This window comes from Onychomys torridus, chromosome 1 (assembly GCF_903995425.1).
Source record: "Onychomys torridus chromosome 1, mOncTor1.1, whole genome shotgun sequence".
Lineage (NCBI taxonomy): Eukaryota > Metazoa > Chordata > Mammalia > Rodentia > Cricetidae > Onychomys > Onychomys torridus.
The window spans coordinates 139,786,639-139,808,045 of NC_050443.1; positions in this window are offsets into that span (position 1 = coordinate 139,786,639).

The window sequence follows — 21,407 nt, forward strand, 5'->3', positions numbered from 1 at the left end:
TTATTTCCTTCACAGGTGACATGATTTCGTATGTAAAATTTCTAGGAAATACACCATTTCAAAAAGCTCACTTCAGATACATCACAAACTGCTAAAAACTAAGCGACAAGTTCAGCATGTTCCAGAATACAAAATCAATATGCAAAAGGCAGTTGCATTTTATATATTAATAAGGAAAAATATGAAAGTGAAATTTAAAAAATCATTCTATTTATCACAGCACCAAGTGGAATAAAATACACAGAAATAAATTCAGGAGAGGGAGTACAGGAATTGTTGAAAGAGGCTGAAGAAGAGGTAAATAAATGCAAGTGTGTACCATGTTCATACAACAAAAGGCACAGTGTTAAAATGGTAATGATTTCTAGCTGATTATAGACTACACGAAATCTCCATCACATTTCCACATGACTTTTGGGAAGCCTAAAATCTATATGGAAGTTCAAGGCATCAAAAATACACAAAACAATCTGGAAAAAGAATAAATTCAGAGAACTCAGGCATCATGGTTTCTAAACTTACTGTAATTCAGAAATCAAGATTGTGTGGTACTAACATGAAGGCAGATAGAAAGATCGATGGAATTGAATGGACTCTGGCATTTAAAGCCAATTGATTCTTAATGGGGTGCTGTACAGTTCAGTAGATACAGGAAAGTCTCTTAAGCAAAGGGCAGACACATGTGCAAAAGAATGAAATTGAACTTCTACCTTATACCCTATACAAAGATTCACTCAAAATGGATTGTACACTTAAATGAAAGTCCTAAAAGAATGAATCTTCCTCCAAAAACAAAACACAGAAGTAAATACTAGTAACCTTGGGTTAGGAAAGAGACAATTTCTTCAGTATAACATCAAAAGTAAAAACAATAAAATAATTTAAAAATTTGTATTTCAACAAAATTAATACTTTGGGGTCAAGGAGATGGTTTTGTTAATAAAATGTTGGCTTCACAAGAGTGAGACCATTCATTTGATTCCTAGCACCCATGAGAAAACATTGAGTGCTTGTAATCCCAGCTCTGGGGAGGCAGAAACAAGAGGACCCCTGAGGCTTGCTGGTCAGCCAGTCCATCCCGATCAGTGACCTTGAGGTTCAAGGAGATATTCTGTCTCAAAACATAAGGTGGACTGTAATTGAGGAAGGTACTTGATCCTCATTACTGCCTCCTCACACACAAGCACACACGTGAACATGTACACATACATGCACAGATACAAAAGCTTTTGTGCTTCAGAGAATACTACCAGAAATAGGAAGACAATCCACTGAGTGAGGGATATTTGCAAATTATACATCCTCTAAGGGTCTGTTTCCAACATATGTTTGTAGTGGGTAGCCATCCCAGCCTTGGCCTGGAAGTTCCAACCCCCATTGAGGCGGGTCTGAGAGAGGAAGCTGAAGACCCAGGATCGAGAGGAGAGGTCTCTCTTGGTTCTGGGACCCTGGACGCTGGAGGTAGACTGAGCAGAGTTCTCCAGAGAACACCACCAGACTGCACCATACCTTTGCCAGACCCTACAAGCTATCCCTTCATTTGTAAGTTACCCCACAAAATAAACCTCCCTTTTAGCTACATGGAGTGGCCTTAATAATTTCACCAATATATGTTAAAACACTTTAAATGCTAAATATCATATCCATAAACTACAACTCTGGACCCTCTATAATTTTTAAGGGTGGTAACAGATCTAAAAGTTTAAAAGTTTGAAAACTCATTGCATTTAAACTTTACTGTGCACTGGAACCAATCTAAAAAGCTTTAACAACCACTGTTTCTGTAGTCCATGCCCATAAGTCTGACAATCATTGACCTGCTGTACAACTAGGAATATGGAGATTTATTTTTAAAGCTTTCAGGCAAGTCTAAGGAAGAGCCAAGGAAGGGGACCACTGCTTTTACTGGCTATCTAAATAAACATGGCCATGGCCAACTATATCAGTTACTGTTTCGTTGATGTGATCAAATGCTTTGACCAAACTTAGAGAAGAAAAAGTTTATTTTCCTTTACAGTTCCAGAGGGAGAATCCATAAGGGAAGAGGAGGCATGGTAGCAAATAGCCAGAGTGAGAAACTGAGAGATCACATCTTAACCACACAGAGGAAGTGGAAAAAGCTAGCAGGAAGTGGGTTGAGGCTCTAAACTTACTCTCAGTGGCATACTTCCTCCCACAAGTCTGTACCTCCTAAAGCTTCCATAACCTCCCCAAATAGTACTGGGGGCCAATTGTTCAAATACAAGAGCCTGTAGGGGACACTTCTCATTTAAACCACTACATAAGTGTTCAGAACACAAATACGGTGTCCTTAACAGCAAGTGGGCAGAGAAGAGTAATGAACCAACAGTAGAGCCATCAGCTCATTCCCCAATGTGCAATTGGATGAGAGGGATACTTTATAGCTCTAATAATTACACAAAGAATTTTTCTTTTACCAATAATGCTGGGCTTATTCAGATACCACTGCATACATTAACATACCATGGGAAGGAGGATTTGAGCAGTTCTGGGGACATAAAGTAAAAAGAATCTATGTATACAGTTAGCCTAAAGAACAGAAATCAAATAGAAGAAATCAGCAGGATATTGAGGAGGCTCCAAAGGAGCCAGATAAAGGCCAGAGAAATGGGAATGTGTCAGTTACTTTTGTCACTGATGAGACAAAACACCTACAAACAATTGCATGGGAAGGAAGACAGTTTTTGGCTCAGGGTTCAGCAGCATACAGCACTCAGTGGCTCAAGGGCAAGCCAGCTACTCTGCTATGAAGTGTAGTTGAAGAGCTTTTCTCCAGGTCCCACTAAGCCCCAGCAGTCAGGTAGCCCCCTTATAAAATGGACACACAGATGCTTATATTACTTGTAAACTGTATGGCCATGGCAGGCTTCTTGCTATCTAGTTCTTATATCTTAAATTAACCCATTTCTGTTAGTCTATAAGTTGACATGTGGCTTGTGGTTTACCAGTACCTTACATCTTTCTTGTCATGGCAGCCACTGGCAGTATCTCTCCGCTCCAGCCTTCACTTCCCAGAATTCTCTTCTCCTTGTCCCACTTATCTTATCCTTCTTGCCTGGCTACTGGCCAATCAGCACTTTATTTATTTTAACCAATCAGAGCAACACGTTTGACACACAGAACATCCCACAGCAATGAAGACTCAAGGAGCCCAGGGAGAGGCTCATAGGGAGGGTTGCTGAGGACCAAAAACCAGCATTAGCCTTGCAGCTACATAAGTGAGTCACCTTGAGAAAGGATGCTCTTGGTATATCCAACCTTCTGATATTAGAACAGGATGTTGTCCCCTACAGGGTTCATGTTTGAGAACTGTATAATCATATTGTACTGTGGTTAAGAGTGCATGCCACTCTGTAGAGGAACTAAGTTCAGTTCCCAGCACCTGATCCTGGCAGCCACAACCACCTATAATTCCAATTCCAGAGGATTTGATGCCCTCTTAATAGATACTACACTCATACACACACAAGCCCAAACATACATGCGCACATATTCATGTGGTGATGTATTGTGTCCCTCAATATACCATGTCCCCCAATAAAATTTGTCTGAGGATCAGAGGAAAAAGTCAGCCACTATATTAGACATAGAAGTCAGGTAATGGTAGCACACACCTTTAATCCTGTCACTTGATAGGCAGGGATCTGTCTGGATCTCTGTGAGTTAAAGGCCACACTGGAAACAGAGCCAGGTGTAGTGACACACACCTTTAATCCCAGCACTAATCATAGAGGTCTGGAGGTCTGTACAGACAGACAAGAAGTGAGAGAGCTATGCAGGAAGAGAAAGTGATGTAGCTGGGCTGAGAGAGCAAATGAGAGAATGGAACAGAAAGGCATATAGGTGTGGGTAGACAGGAAGGAGCTTGCTTTGGAGACTGAAGTGTTGGTGAGGTGAGGTTAGCTGGTGGCTTTTCCTATTTCTCTGATGTCTCAGGTTTTCACCCCTATAGCTGGCTCTGTGTTTTTTATTTAATAAGACCATTTAGCATGGTAGACAAAGTAGATTTGTCTACATATACACTTAATTTAAAATAATTTTTTAAAAAGTACACAAAAAAACTTTATAGTGTTCACTAAGTGACAACTTTGTGTGGTCGTATTCAAAGCTATTTTAGGGTTGTTAATGGCCCATGGGCAGCAGAATGTCACAGCCCCATCTAGACAATTTCGGCCTCAGCCCAGATCCAAACCTTTTGAAAGACTGAGCTAACACACCCAGCAAACCCAGTCCCAAGTCCTCGGCTCACAGAAGCTTCTTGCTTTTTGTTGGTTTAACAGAACAGAATCAGCATTACTTATGGAAACAACACAGACATCCTCCTAATGGATTTTTTTCCCCTTTTCTCTGCCTCACTTTTGTTTCTTGGGATCACTTCCCAAATAAACTTTTTACAGCCACGTTCTTTTCTCAGGCTGCCATTCTCGGGAGAATCCTAACAAACACAAACATGATAAACTTGGTTTGTTTTTGTACATTCAGATGGCATTTTGTGAAAAACAAGCTGAATTTGCAGTCACAGTGTTGAACCCTTATAATCCTAGCACTTGGGAGACAGACAGGCTGATCTCTGTGAGTTTGAGGCCAGCCTGGTCTACATAGTAAGAATTCCATAACGGTCAAAGCTACATAGTGAGACCCTGTCTCAAACAAATACAGCACTACCTGTCTCAAACAAATACAACACTACACACACACACACACACACACACACACACACACACACACACACACACACAGAGCGAGACCCTGTTTTAAACAAATAACAAACAAACAAAAAAAGCGCACACCACACACACTCTGTAAGGAAGAATCAAGTTTGTTTTTTTCTTCATTTGTTTTTCGTTTTTCTAGACAGGGTTTCTCTGTGTCGGCCTGGCTGTCCTGGAACTCACTCTTTAGATCAAGTTGGTCTCAAACTCATAGAGGTCCACCTGCTTTTGCTTCCTAAGTGCTGAGATTAAAGGAGTGTGTCACCACCTGGGTTCTTTTTGTTTTTGTTACAACAACAACAACAACAGAAAACAGGCCTTTATAGACTTACTGTAGAGATTCTTAGTTTCTTCCTAGGGCCTCAGTCACTTCTTCCTTTGGCCTTTAGCTAGATCAGGAATATTCTCTTGCTGTCCTTGTTACCCTGCGTTTGATCTTTGGAAATTCTGGAGAACATGAAGGTTTTGGTGGGAGCTCTCAGCCAAGCACATTAAGCTGTCATGTTGACTCTACTGAGACAGGCCATGATGAATGAAGGAATAAATGTGCTTTCCAACAGGCTTTCTCCAAAGGTTCACCAGCGATAGTCAGGTGGTAAGCATGCAGAATGTGTTTTTACCATAGAAGCAGCTATTTCTACGGTGATCAACTCCTAGCGCTAATATCCCACGTCCCCAAACACCCTCAGACTTCAGAAACTAAGACAGTTCATCACATCTCACTCGATATTTCTATTTCTTAGCTAGTCCTCAGGAGCCCAATAATCTTTGATACAGTTAAAAATTTGCTCTGGGTCTCAGATACTTCCTGAGTCATGGAAAAGACAAGTTTAAATATGTAGCAAGCAAGAATTTCCAAACCAGCCAAGGAAAAGACGAGCTGATAATATTTCACAGAGAACTTGCTGAGATAAGGGTAACTAAGGAAAGAAATGTTTTATAGCGGGGTGGGGGTGGGGGGGGGGGGTGTCTCTTCCAAAGACAGCGCGGAACACCAGACCATTACAAGCAGGGGGACGAGGTCAGGGGGACCCTCAGGAGAGATGAGGATTGGAGGGGTGGCTCATATGTTTAGACAACGTCACTCAAAAAGAATGTCTACCTCAGAAAGTACCAAAGGGAGGTGCTATGTTGGACTGTGCGTGTGGTGGGGCAGGCACTGTGCCTTGAACTTGGCAGGCAAGTACCCTGTCACAGAGCAACACTCTCAGCCCCTCTCTCTATTGGGTTTTTAGAGTCTCTTCTGTATGACTAGCAGATGTCAGGTGCAGCTCTGCAGCATATGCAATGCAGGCAGGCTCTGAGTGGCCACATACGTGCTTCTTCTGGGGCCTATCCAGGCAGCAGGTGGAAAGCATTGTGTCTGGTACTGACAGGCTTCTCCCCGACAATCTCAGCCTGCCGTGAAGAAGTCAATGGCATGGAGGCTGATATGCAGGGCCCATCCCTGGCCTGTTTTTGTTACGCACATGCTCAGACTTCTGGCCATGGGTATCGGTGCATAGATTACTCTTTTTGTTCACTTGACAATGATAAGAACACTTTTTGCCTCACCTCTTCCCAACATTGCTCTACTTCTCCAAATACCACTGTGATGAGTCCCTCACTTGACCTGAGGAAAAAAGTTTAACTGGAAGAGGAAGGGGATGGTAGGAGTGGGTTAGGGAGCAGAGCTAGTGATGGATCATGAAGATTTAGATGAAATATTGGGACAAGCTAGGAACAGGAAGATAAACTGAGACAGGATTTTTTATTTTTAAGAACAAAATTGTCTGGGACTCAGGAGGCAGAAGCTAGAACCTGCCTATGGCATAGTGGATATTATAAAGTTTTAATTTTAACTCAGGCCCCATACCCAGTCCATCTGTCTCATTTCTAGGAATTCTCCGATCTCCATGGTGTCGGTGGGATGTGTTACCCAACCCTTACTAAGAAAACTCAGGATAAAATCCTCCTGCTTCACTTCCATTACAGAAATGAAACCATGTGTTATTTCATTTAGCATCACCATAATAAAACATCTGAGGCTTGGCAGCTTTCTAAAGAAAAGCAGCTTCTTTAGCTTTTAGATCTGTAGGTTTAAGACCCATATCTACCAATGGTCTTCTTGTCAGCAGAGTCCCAAGGTGGCTCTGAGCATCATAGTGCAAAGCATGTTCCATGTTCATATTTCATGTGTGCACGTATGTGTGTTCTGGGTTCTCTTCTTCTTACAAAGCCACCAGTATTCAGTCCTAGGGGCACCAGAATCCATTTTCTGTTCTAATCGCCTACTAAATGTCTCACCTTGAAACATCACAGTGAGATTAAGTTCCTACCTTCCTAATGCCTCCCAATAGGTGGGAGTTAGATTTCCATTCACAAAACAAATCGTATCTGAACTGTAACGTGGCCTCTGATCCACACTGAGCAATCAGATGAGAAGTGAGGACAAGCTCCAGGGAAGTGCAGCTTCCAGTAGCCGTGTTGACCAGTTGCTGACAGCAGGCTCAGCATTGGCCGTTCTCAGCCTTGTTTTGATTGTGGCCACTCACAGTCCGCCCACATCGGACCATGCTGTTATCTGGTTGTTCAACATCTTGATCTTAAAAGCAGCTATCCTTCAATTAGCCTGAGTTGTTTGCAATGAATACTCCCCCAGCACACATTCTTTGTCCAAAATTGCAAATTTTTACATGTTTTCAGCAAACTCAGATCTGTTTTTCACAATCTTAAAACACAGGCAGAACCAGTTTTTGTTCCCTAGAGACAAATTCTTTCCAAGGACTATTAATACTTGAATTATAATGGCAATTCCCATTAGGATAATAGTGTATTTGTCAAACTTTTCTCTTGGAGGGCAGAAAAAAAACATGAATTAGAAATGTGAAAACTTTTTTATTGACCTAGTGATACAGTAATGTAAGGAAAACAAAGCAATTGGTATTGTTTTTCAATTATTGTCACAGCAAGATGCCTCTGAAATGCGTATAATTGGATAGAGTGACGCTGGTGTTGAGTCTTCGGATATGGGCAGATCTGGTCATACACACTAAAATTTGCAGAGACAAATCAATTTAACATGCTTTGTTTAGTTTCTGAGATTAGCACTGGGTTCGAGTCCAGTTGAACGCAATGTTCAGACGTGCTCTCATTTACATTTTGCCTATAAAATACTTTCCAGTTCTGCCTTGTTGCTAGCATTATTTAGTACTGTGGGTGTGCCAGCCACTTAGGTGGGAGGACATTGGTTGCGCTCATTACTAGATAAATGGTTTGACTCAAAAGATGATAAGTCACACTTGACCTAGAAAAGTGAACACCAAAGTTTCAAATGCAATCTGCTCAGGTCGGGCAAAGATGGTTTCTCTTTAGTTATTGCTTTTCCCAAGAACATGATATCAGTGGCATTATAAGACATGATTTTTTGCATCCTCTCTGCTGCTGCTGTGTGTATGGATGATTATGTATACATCTGCTTTGTTAATACTAATAGGATATTAATTATTTGTATGTTGTTGATAAGGAAAAGTTTACATGTGGTCATAAAAAGCAAAAATGTGCGGTGGGAGAGATGGCTCAGTGGTTAAAAGCACTTTGGTACCTACATCAGGCAGCTCAGGATTGACTTTTGTTTGTTTGTTTGAGACAGGGTGTCTCTGTGTTTAAATTTTTTATATTTGTTTTTATTTCTTAAACTTTTTTGTTTTTAACAATTATTGGTTTGGGGTTTTGTTTTAATTTAAAGTTACAGATGCTTGTGAGCTACCATGTAGGTACTGGGAATTGAACCCAGGCTTTTAACTACTAAGCCATCTGTATAGCTCATCATGATTGACTGTTAACTCCAGTCCCAAGGGATCTGATGCCTTCTTCTGGCCTCAGTGAGTACCTATACTCACATGTGCATATTCAAGACACAGATGTAATTAAATCTTTTAAAAAAGCATATCCGTGTCAAGCTGCAGAGAAGCTCTGTGATCAGTCTGAGTCCACATCACAGCCATTCAGTGCAGGCAACTAGTCACTGAAACAGCAAGGAGACACAGAAAGTCAAACTAATAGCCCTGCAGACAACCTTGGGAGATGTATGAAGATCCTGCTGAGGAAGGGCTCGTCTGGGGGTCACTGAACAGAGAAGTTCACTTGGTTGCCTGGGTCAGATCTGGTCTCTAGTCACCAGGGAAACAGAATGCAATTTTACAGTATGTGGCCTCATTAATAACAGTAGCAGACACAGAGGGAAGCGGTTACAAGGCCTAGATAGAGTTCATAGCATCAAGTCACGAGTAAGATGTGGCTGGCTGCCCATCCAGAGGGAGTATGGCGCTCTTGAAGATGCTGTTGGGACCAGAAGTTAGAGAGGGCTTCCCTGAGCAGGGCAGCCCGAGGCAATGCGTAGAACAAGAATTGGGAGGCAGGCTCACTAGACTGGCAGGCCCTTAGAACAGTTGGTCTAATGAAAGGGCGCAGGAGACAAAAATCCTGGCGTATGTGTGGCTTCGCACTGTCTGAGACCCTTAGCCACGTGACCACCGCTGTCCTTGAGGAGGTTGAGAAAGCACATAGTGCACAACTGTGGAGAAATCTTTGCACAGGAATCGCTCTCTTCGGGAGCCTAGTGAAAGCACCCACGCGGGGAGCCTTCCTTCTTGGAGCATCTCTCTGGCGTCCTCTGCTGATAAAACTGAGCATTACACTGGATGTCAAGAAAGGGCTTCTCTACATCTTCACAGATCCCACCAAACAAGGGCGCACTGGAAGGTGAGAGGCAGGAAGATGATGCTCCCACCACACTCTATTTATGGATCCTCTCTTTGAGTTATTAGACCGGAGAGAAGTGTCTCAAAACGGAGTGCCTTTGAGCAGTAGTTTTCCCATGGGTCCGTACGCCATAGAGTTTAGCTGGATCTAATATGATGTCACTTGGACGACCGAATACATAGAGACCCAACTGGCCTATTCCTGATATCGTTTGCAAATATGGCCTTGGCAGAGATACCTGGAAGGCAGGACTGTGTAATGAAGTGCCCCCCGCCCCCCGCGCGCCTTCCCCTTCTTCTCTCCCGTCTTTTTGCTCACTCTCCATGCAATACTAGGACTAACTCATCTCTATGTGCCTTCTCATGTGTTCTGTCTACACAGCCTCTTCAACAATAGGCCTTTCCATCTAGACTTCTTAAATCATGGCTTACGCCTTCCAAAAGCAGACGTTTCCAGGCTTTCTCAGAGGCTTAGGCCCAGAATCAGCACGTCACTTCTGCTGAACACCACTGGCTGCAGTGAGCCCCGGGCGTAGCCCAGATTTAGTGTGTTCGGTGACTACAGAGCAGGTGTGCACACTGGGAGTTAAGTGAGGTTGGATGTGGTCTTTGCAAGACAGGCTTAGCCATCTGTTTTCTATAAAACGAGATTAATATTGCCTGACTCACAATCATCACCGTTTTCAAATAAAAATCACCTAGTAGCAAAGTTTTTATAAAGATTGAAAAAGACGTGAGGAACACCCCCCACCCCCGCCACCGGTGCTTGGGAGTTATGGGAGACTTATTTCACGTGCGTCTATTCATGCCTTGGCCACTAGGTGGCACACTGGTTAAACGTTATCTTCACCTCCAAGGATTGCTCCCGAAAAAAGGCCTATTTTACATGTAGCAAACCCTGGTTTCCTTCACTTTCAAATATTTTTTTCCCTAGCCTCTGGTTCACATGGAATACTTCCTTTCAATCCGGTCAAGGCTTTTCTAGCAATTTATGTTGTCCTATAGTCAAATGAGTTAGATAAAATGAATTTCCCTTCAGTGGATGTATGCAAGTAGAAGCCGAGCAACCATTTGGCACAGGAAAATTAGTAACCGACAGATATTTTAACTATATTTCCATGTCTATATTCTGAAAATAAGGGAGTTATCTTGAACGTCTGGAGCAGAACAGTCAATACTGTTTTCTTACCCAAAGGTTAAACAGCGACCAGAGGGTGACATCGTGATTGCCAGCTCTTTCTGTAGCGCCCTCTAGCGGAGAATGAGTTAGACAGTTAAGAACCATTTCACCCGTGAAGTTCAAATTTCAGTGTTTCTGAATTAATTTTTTTCAGACGGCACATGCCCATTATCTCCATCCACTTTTGTGCTGATGTCACAAAGCCGAGTAGCTGGCCAGGGACCCTCTGAGGTTCTCACACTTCATCTACAGAACTCAAAACACATACTCTCTTCCTCTTTAAAAGGCTGTTTTCAGATCTCGGAGCTAACCTGAAAATCTCGACCAAATCTTGCTAACTGCCCTGCTAATGTCCCGTATGTGGTCTAGGATCCAACCTAGTGGCTTAACTTCTGTTGTCTGAGAAGTTGATACGTCTTTTCCTTAGATTTTTGTGAAGATTAATTGAGTCAATACAATCAACCTCTGGAATGATGCTTTGTGGGTAGAATCAGCATTCTGTTGCTTCAGTCCTGGTTTTACTTTTCATTTTAAAACATGCATATATTTCAGTAAGCAATATGTAAGATCACCACAAAATTTAGATCCTACAAATGCAAAAGAGAAGGCTGTGAGCTGTAAATTGGGCCCCCAGCTCCTGCGGAGGCAACTGCCTCAGAAAAGTGCAGGCATTTCCAGGAGGCTAGGTCTCTGTGTATGGGCCTGCAGGCTGTTTGTAATCTTTTGCTACTGCAATTACAGAAATATTTTTGTGTTTATGGATAGAATAAATTTCCCAGAGCTGAACTATAAGGTGTGTGTGTGTGTGTTTTACTGGGGATTGGAACTGTAGCTTCATATATACTAGACAAATGCTTGCTTACTGTAGTATATTGCAAGGTCACATTGAGATTATTATTTGAGTGTGGAGAACTATATTTTAATTTCAGTGGCTCTTATTTGTGGAATATTCCTTTACACTGTGTGAATGAATACATGTCACTGAGATTGGTTTAATAAAGAAGCTAACTGGTCAACAGCTGGACAAGATAAGCTTAGAGGGAAAGGCAAACAGAGAATGTTGTGAAGAAGAAGGGCAGAGCTGTTGGAGTTGTGAACAGATGCAGAGAGAAGCAAGATGGGCATGTTGTACTGAGAACAGGTACCAAGCCACGTGGCAAAGCAGAGACAAGAAATATGGGTTAATTTAAATGTAAGAGATAGCTGGTAATGAGCCTGAGCTATTGACTGAGCACTTATAATTAATATTAAGCCTCTGTGTGGTTACTTGGGAACAACTTGCAGAACAAAAACTTCCACTTCCACTTATTATTAGCAAAGATGAACACCATTTCTTACGAAGATTCAACTGTAGCTTCCTGAGAATTCTCTGCTTCTATCCTTTGACTGATTTTAAAGAATAATTAAGCCGGGAGGTGGTGGCGCATGCCTTTAATCCCAGCACTTGAGAGGCAGAGCCAGGCAGATCTCTGTGAGTTCGAGGCCAGCCTGGTCTACAAGAGTGAGATCCAGGACATGCACCAAAACTACACAGAGAAAACCTATCTCAAGAAAAAAAAAGAACATTTTCTGATATTTATAGACTTTATGGATTGAGAAAATTCTTCCATGACAGGAGCTGCACTCTTTTTTTCCAAAGTGACCAGAGATTGTTTAGCTCTGTTCATGATATTTGTGTTTTTGTTCTTTGAGACTGGATTGCATTCTGTAGTTTAGGCTAACCTGGAACTTACTATGTAGCCCAGGATAGCCTCAAACTTTTAGTGTCTTTCCTTTTACCTCAGCCTTCTGAGTGTTGGGAGTGTACTTGTGAGTTATCATGCCTGGATAGTTACAATTTTAAAAACTCACTTGAATTTTGACATAATATTAATATAATATTTATGAACACTTTTAAATTAACATAAAACTCTTGGGTGATTATTCTCTTGACTTTGTTCTCCTCTTAGAGGGGGTGCTTTACAGCTTGGTGTGTAATTTGAAATAAATTACACTGCACTTACACCTTGAACAGTAAAATGTGTGTGTGTGTGAGTGTGTGTGTGTGTGACTGTGTGTATGTGAATGTGTATATGTCTTTGTGAGTATATGTGTCTGTGTGTGTACGAACGTGTGTGTATGTGTGTGTGTGTGTGTGTGTGTGTGTGTGTGTCTGTCTGTCTGTCTGTCTGGAATTAAACCTAGAACCTTGTGCACAGTAGGCCATTTTACCACTGTGTTACACCTTGTTATAAAATATTTTGTTTTGTTTGGTCAAACAATTAAGATTGGCTGGGATCTTGAGACCTTACTGCCTCTGCCTCTGAAGTGCTGGGACTATAAGAGTGTACTCTCATGCCCAGCATCAGAATACATTTCGGTTAATATTTTCCTCCTTAAATGTGTTGGCTCTTTGCTATAATAACAATTAGAACATCCTATGCCAGAATCTCTCAGAGAGACTCAAGGGAACTAAGAGTATTTGGAGCAGACATATACCACCACACAAGCACTGTACAGTGGCTGGAGGACCAGATGGCTAGGAAGACATTTTTGTGGAAGTTATTAGCCCTCCTTGGCCTCAAAGGACACTGCTACTCTGCCCCCATTTATCAGCATCCCAGAGCCTACTAAAACCATAATGAAGCATGCAGCTGTGCATCACTCCACTTCCAACCCTAAAGGAGTCTGGCCTCCACACCAAGCCAGCAGCAGGCAGGAAATCAAGTTCTGTAACAGTATCATCAAACTTTTCTTTCATTGTTGTACACGTAGAAAGTGCTTTGATTTGTGGAATGCATGTGGCACATGGAAACACTGCCAGCCACAGCAGGAGACCAGCCAGATGGGAATGCTTTTCCACTTCAGTCCCAGACTGTACTATAGAAAGAATGAAGCCATGCCATGGAATTGCTGTTCTGTGAGCTTGTGAGTGTCAAGGCATGATCGTGAGGCACGTTGCTGTGGAGGATCCTAGGAGACATACCCTGGGGTGAGACTCAGTGTCCTGAGTTCAAGTGTCCTTCAGAAAAAAGGATACTTTGTCCTATAGAGGCCCAGGATCTCCCTGCAGTTGAAGCCCCTCTGCTCGCTGATAGTTAGTCTGGGTAGAACACAGCACTGAGAGACTCTGGAGGCCCAACACAGCCTTGGATTTGAATACTACACTAACAGTGTCTAAGTGTCTAAATATTTCACCTATTGTCTTTGGGCCAAATGTCCTCTTATCTTTCATGTCCTCCTGGCTGAGGAAGAGTTCCCCAGTTGTGACTGAGTAGCACAGATTTTCACCATATCTCCCAGCACATTTAGTTCAAGGTTTCTTGCAATTAGTCTTCAGTCCATGAACGATTGCTTCTGCAGAGGGAACTGGCTATTCCATCAGCTGAATTTGCCCTCACTTATTTCTATAAATGAAGTCTTATGATCTTTGTATTTCTCCTCTCCGCCAAGCCTGAATCATGAATGACTAGTTGCTAGGACATTTACCATATGGACGGAAGCTGGAAGCTGCTCTGGGATCCTGAAGAACTATGTCTGAGTGGCAGTTACCTTACAAGTGTGGAAGTCAGAGCCCCGGACGGACAGGGATGACATGGGAAACAACAAAGTTCCTAAAAGACAGCTCTTTTGCTGTGTAGTCTTCATCCTTTCATTCGAAAAGAAAATGGTCCAGTGAAGGATAATGTCTGGTCTCTAAAGAATTCAATAATAGGAGGGCACAAGGAAACTAACAGTGTTTAGTCTTGGCTCCTGAGTTTGCACTCATCAGAAACAGTACAGAAGTTGCTCATGCCAACATCAGAAGTCCATAGGGGCTGGAGAGATGGCTCAGAGGTTATGAGCACTGCCTGTTCTTCCAGAGGTCCTGAGTTTAATTCCCAGCAACCACATGGTAACTCACAACCATCTATAATGAGATCTGGTGCCCTCTTCTGGCACTCAGGCATGCATGCAGATAGAACACTGTATACATACTAAATAAATAAATCTTTAAAAAAAAAAATAAAGTAGCTCATTTCTATGAATATCAAAGCAACAGGAGTCTCTGTGGCCCTGGGAGCATGGTGGGGATCAGCAGTCACCACTCACAAACTCCACAGTCTCAGATTCCAGGGACAGGAGACAGCCTTGGGTGTGAATGGGTAGCATTATGACCAGTCCTTCATGACCAGTGCTGCTCCCTTTACCTGATGGTGGAAACTTCTGCAAAGTTTCCTAACAAGCTTTCTGCCCAGTGATGGCAGAATGACCTTTGCTGCACACAAAACACAAAGTCTGGACTCAGAAAGCCCTGTACTTTCCTTGAGCAGCTCATATACAATCCTTGCCACCCCCAAAATGGTGTATACTGGGGTCATGGTTGGAGATGAAAGTGATACCTCATTCTGTGGGGGAAACATGCATTGCTTTTTAAAATGCCATTTTATTCATTTAAAGAACAGGGGATCTGTCCCCTTTATCCATTTTTAATAAAAAATTTTCACACAATAGATTTTGATCATATTCTCTCCCCTCACCCAATCTCCCTGATCCTTCCCACTTCCCTACCCACTCAACTTCATGTTCTTTCTCTCAAAAAAAAGTGATTAAAAATGCCAAAAGACGGGGCTGGAGAGATGGCTCAGTGGTTAAGAGCACTGACTGCTCTTCCTGAGGACCTGTGTTCAATTCCCAGCACCCATATGGTGGTTTACAACCATCTGTAATAGGATCTGATGCCCTCTTCTGGCATACAGGCATATATGTAGAGTACTCATACATAAAATATAAATAAATAAAATAAAAAAAACAACTTTAAAAAAATGCCAAAAGACAGGTGATACATATCAACAAAGGTTACAGTTGGTCAGGACTTGGCCATTATCTCAATTTTCTCAGGGACCCCTAAAGGTTTCTTCACCCACATACAAAAGGAAGCAGTCTAGAGAAGATGATGCTTATATTCCCAAGAGATGGGATGGGTGGTTGTTGGTCATTTGTTAGCTTATGGATATTTTTTATCATTTAGGGGGATGTAGGAATATAAGATAAAAAGACAACTATTATCTCAGATACTTTGCGTTGGCATAGATTTTGGTATATTGATACAAATTTAAAGTTATTTTTGTTAAGATGAATATAAAAAAAATGTCAAAAGAAAATGAAAAAGCAAACAACAAAAAAGTGGAGTTCATTTGTTGTTAGCCAACTATTCCTGGGCTTGGGGCCTGCCCTGGAGTGTCTTTGATAGAACCAGTGACACTCCACTAAAGAAAACTGATTTTCCCTTTTCAGCAGGTATCAATTGCAAATAGCTCCTTGGCTGGGGTGGGACCCCGTGTTGGCTTCCCCTTCTCTGTGTTAAGCTTTTGTCTGGTTTGGACCTGTACCGGTCTTGTGTGTGCTGTCACACTCTCTGTAAGTTCATAATGTGTATCAGTCCTGTTATGTCTGGGTGACACTGCATAATTGGAGTCATTCACCACCACTGGCTCTTACAGTCTTTTTACCCCGCCACCCCTCTTCTGCATAGATCCCGGGGCATTGAGAAGAGGGGCTTGATAATGGCATCCCATTTAGAGCAGAGTGATGCAGAGTTTTTCCCTTTCTGGATATTGCCCATCGGTGGGCTTCTGTTTTAATTACTGTCTACTGCAAGAAGGGGCCTCTTGAGTAATGCTCTGATCTATGGGCATAGCCATAGATCATTAGGAGTTATTTTATTGCTATGCTCCTGTAGTTGAATAAGGGTGGTATATTTTCCTTAGGGCCGATGACCTAGCTAGTCTCAGGTTTTGGGCCACTCCAGCAGTGTCTTGTCTGGGTCCCATCTTATGGAGTGGGCCTTAAATCCAAAGAGTGGTTTGCTACTGTCATAGTTTATGTCACAGTGACACCAGTAGATCTTGCAGGAAACTTTCTGTTATAGACCCTGAGGTTCGTAGCTACTTGATGACTATGTTGGTGACTACTTTTCTCCTCCAGTAGCATGCCTAGTACCATGGACACTAGTCAGTAGGCATGAAGCTTCTAGTTGGACACCAACTTGATTTTTCCATGTCTGATGATATAAATAAATTGTGTCTTTAGTAATAGGACCTTGCCTTTAGGTTATAGAGATTCACCAATAGCCTTGGCAATAGCCTGTGATGCTTAGTGGCATCTATGGGACCCTTTGGCCAATGACTAACAAGATGTAACCTGTTCCTTGCACTGTATGTTTTACCTGGTGGTATAACATACCTAGTTGTGGCATTCTCTCTCCCATTATATGGTGAGTACATATACATATACATATACATATGTGTGCTTTATGATTAAATATATATTTAGGATTTATATATACATACACACATACATACACATACATACATGTATCTTAGGAAGCGTCTACAGCAGTAAGTTTCCAAATGGCTTTTCAAAAGACCTTTGGTGTTCCTTGTCCCCACATTTTTTCCTTTACCCTGGCCTCCCACCATTCTCCCCATTTACTACTCCCATTCTTGAAAAGATTTAAACAAAATAAACCTGCTTTTGCTGGTAACAAAACTTACTGTTCTGTTCCACTGAATAATTTCTTCACGGATCCCTGAAGTGCCTCATCACAGTTCTGTATTTCTTTTATGTGTAAACCTCATTTTATTCAAATCTTTAATTCATTACCATAACATAATTTGCAAGTGTCTATTAATTGCTATTACAGAACACAGTGCCCTTAAATTGGGCATTATTATTATTGCTAATTCATGTGCATGAAGTTTCTCTTCTGGATATTTTGCCTTAATTGCTCTTTAAAAGAAAAAAACAAAAACAAAAACAAAGCCAGAGTTGGGTATGTCTTTTTATTCAAGTCATCGAAGTACTTGGAAAGTGGGGGCAAAGAGGGTCTGATCATTCTCAGGTACATGGTGAGTGTCAGCTACACAGGTCATCCTGGGCTACATGAAAATGTCTCAAGCCTCCACACTCTCCGAAAAAGTTGTATAAGGGTCTCTATTCCTGTGAGACCAAAAAAAAAAAAAAAAAAAAAAAAAGAGCAGTCTGGAGAAAAAGGTTTATTTCATCTTATAGCATGTAGCGCATCTCCTGGAGACGTCAGAGCAGGATCTTAAGGCATTTACCTGGATGCAGGAACTGAAGCAGAGGACATGAAGGAACATTGCTTTCTGGCTTTGTTCCTCATGACTTGCTCAACCTGCTTTCTTATACAACCCAGAACCACCTGCCAAGAGGTGACACCACCCACAGTGAGCTGGGGTCCTCCCATATCCATCATCAATCAAGAAAATGCAGCACAGGCTTGCCCACTCTGGTGGGGACATTTTCTCCATTGAGCCTCCCACTTCCCAAATGACTCTACTTTGTTTGTGTCAAGTTGACATAAAACTAGCCAGCCAGCAGAGTACCCAGTCTATTGTGGCTGCAATACATGCAAGAGCCAGGCAAGACAAAACAACCATACAGTAAATCAAATGAAGGGACGTTATTAAGGTGGGTGGTAGGTAACAGTACAGCCAGAGATTTTGCAAAGAGCAGGTCCCCCACTGTTCAAGAAAGCTGCCCAGGGTGGGCAGAGTCTTAATGCATTTGTTTGACATGTACCTCAGCTGAAGGTCCTCAGGCTTTCTATCCAAGGGACTGGATGTCTTAGAAAACCAGGCAGTTCCTCAATACTCATACATGTTGCCCTTCCAGCACCCTACAGCTGCTCTGAGGAAGAGAGAGAAGCCATGCAGACTTGTCAGTCCTGAGAGCTGCTCAGGCACTGGGGCTAGGGGTATTATAGAGCAAATCTATGACTGACTTTAGGCTTCACGCTGCAAGCTAGAAACATGAACACGGAATGGTACTGAGAAATTACATGTGGAAAATTTTAGACCCTTACCTTAACATTACTCAATTAATATTCAAAACTTGATAACTATTTTAATGGTTTCATTCATCTTCAGTGTGTATTCAATTTGTCTGGTTCTATCGACTAAACTGTGGGCACCCAGGTGACTGGCTGCTGTCTTACCCTTTATCTAAGTACCTCATTATTTAATCCTCATGACCTAAGGATGGGCACTGTTGTCATCCTAAAACTAAAAAAAACAAAAACAAAATACTAGAGCTGCGGAGACTTACAGCGATTTGCCTAGCTCCGCCCCTCCCTCCTGCAGGGTGTGGCCAAGACTCAGACATTGGCACAGTGCTGATACAGCGGTCATGGATCTGACACCTCATCAGGTGCTCAAGAAACCATCATCCTAAAGGTTACAGAGCAATACAAACATGGAATAAAAGTTGGAAAACAAAATAGAATGTAATAGTATTGAAAACAGCCCAGGACATCATAGATAAAAGTATTCTTTCCCAAAATTGTGTTTTAAATTTTCATGTCCATTTATATGTGTGAACTGCTTCTTTCATCCTGTGCACACAATAGTTTGTCTGACATTTTCTTACATGTACATGATGTGTTTTGTACATCCTCACCCCTGCCCTCCTCCTTCTTCTCCTCTCCTCTTGACCCCTTCTTTTTCCCAGTAGTCTCCCTTCTCCCTTTGTGCCATTTGGTCTTTTGTCTTGATTCCACATATGAGGAAACAGAAGCAACTGTTGTCTTCATGAGTCTGGCTACCTTTCCCTGCCAGCATGATCTCGAATTCCATGTATTTACCTATGGGCAACATGATTTTCATCTCCTCTGTTTTCCTTCTTTTGGTGTTTTAAGACAGGGTCTCACCAATGTGTCCCTGGCTGATCTAGAACTCGCTCTGTAGACAAGTCTAGCTTCAAAATCACAGAGACCCTCCTACCTCTGGCTCCTGAATGCTAGGATTAAAGGTGCACACTGCCATACCAGAATGACTTTGTTCTGTTTATGACTGAAGTTTTGTTTACACACAGGGACTACATATCTTTACCTTGGCTATTGTGAATTGTGCTACAATAAAGCGGCTGTGTGGGTGGCTCTTTTATAAGCTGACTTGGAGTACTTTGGGTACACATCCAGGAGTGGGACAGCTGGATCATGTGGTAGTTACATTTTTAGTCTTTGAGATATCTCCACACTGATTCCCATAAATGGCTGTACTGGTTTACCATCTATCCAATTGCCTATTAGTGTGCCTTTTCCTTCTCTAGCATGTGTCCTTGTTTTCCTGGTGACGGTCATTCTGACAAGGAGAACATGTACTGTTAATGCCGTTTCAATTTACACTTCCCTTGTGGCTAAAGATGTTGCACATTTTGAGTCTTGTGTTTACTGACCATTTGTATTTCTTCATTTGAAAAGTGTCTCAGTACATTTGCCCACTTCTAGCTTGGATTGCTTCTCTCTTTTGACGTTTGTTTTTCTGGATGTCTGTATATCTGGAGAGTTTACTCCTTTGTTACATGAATAGCTGGCTAGGACATCCTTCCGTTGCAGGCTGCTGTTTCCTTTGCTGTACATAACACTTTAAATCCCATACAATCCTATTCATCAGTCCTTGCTGTTATTCACTGAGCTACAGAAGTCCTATTCAAGAAAGCCATTGCCTATGTCTATGTATGGACATGTTTACCTTACCTTTTCCTCTAGTAGTTTCAGAGTTCGGGCTCTTACAGTAAGGTCTTTGAGCCACTGAACTGATTTTCATAGAGTGTAAAAGGTAGTGATCTAATTTTGTTTTTTCACCCATGGATATCCAGTTTTTCTGGCACAGCCTCTTAAAGAGTCTGTATTCTTTCTTTCTTCATTTTGAATATTTATTTACTTGTTGTGAGAGCACACATGTATGTGGGTGTCTTCAGAAGCCATAAGGGTGTCATATTCCCTGGAGCTGAGGTTACAGGAGGTTGTGGGTCGCCCAATGTGGATGCTGGAAACTGAATTTCAGTTCTCTTTACAAAAGCAGCAATTGCTCTTAACCACTGAGCTGTCTATCCAGCCCAGTGGCTATTTCACTTCTGATGCATGTTTTTGCCACCTTTGTCAAAATTTAGAAGGTTATAGCTACATGAGTTTATTTCTGTGTCCTCTCTTCTGTCTCATTGGTCTGTATATCTGTGGTGGTTTGAATAAGAATGGCCCCTATAGACCCATATATTTGAATGCTTAGTCATCAGGGAGTTGCACTACTTGAGAAGGATTAGGAGGTGTTGCCTTATTGGAGGAAGTGTGTCACTGAGGTTGGGCTTTGAGGTTTCCATAGTTCAAGCCAGGCCCTGTGGCACTCTCTTCCTGAGGCCTGAAGATTCTGATGTAGAACACTCAGTTACTTCACCAGCACTTTATCTGCCTGTGTGCTACCATGCTTCCTTCCCACCATGATGATAATGAACTCAACTTCTGAAACTGTATGCAAGTCCCCATGAAATGTTATCTTTTTATAAGACTTGCCCTGGTCATGGTGTCTCTTCACAGCAATAGAACACGGGCTAAGACAATACTTTTTGTGACAATATCATACTGTTCTTCTAAATGTGGTTCTGCAGCACAGTTTTAAAGCAGGTACTGTGATACCTCTCACATTGACTTTTCTGCTCAAAACAGTATTTTTTGTTTCTATATGAATTTGAGCTCTTTAAGGCATGTTATTAAAATTTTGATGAGAAGTATGTTGACTCTGTGGGCTTCTTCTAGTGATATAGTCATTTTTAGAATCTTTAAAAAATATTTATTTTTATTTATGTGCATGACTGTGTGTGTGGTAGGCAGAGGGCTGCAACAACCAAAAGAAGGCACCAGCTCCCCTGGACCTGGAGTTATGGATGGTTGTGAGCCACCATGTGGGTGCTGGAATCCCATCCCAAGCCTTCTGC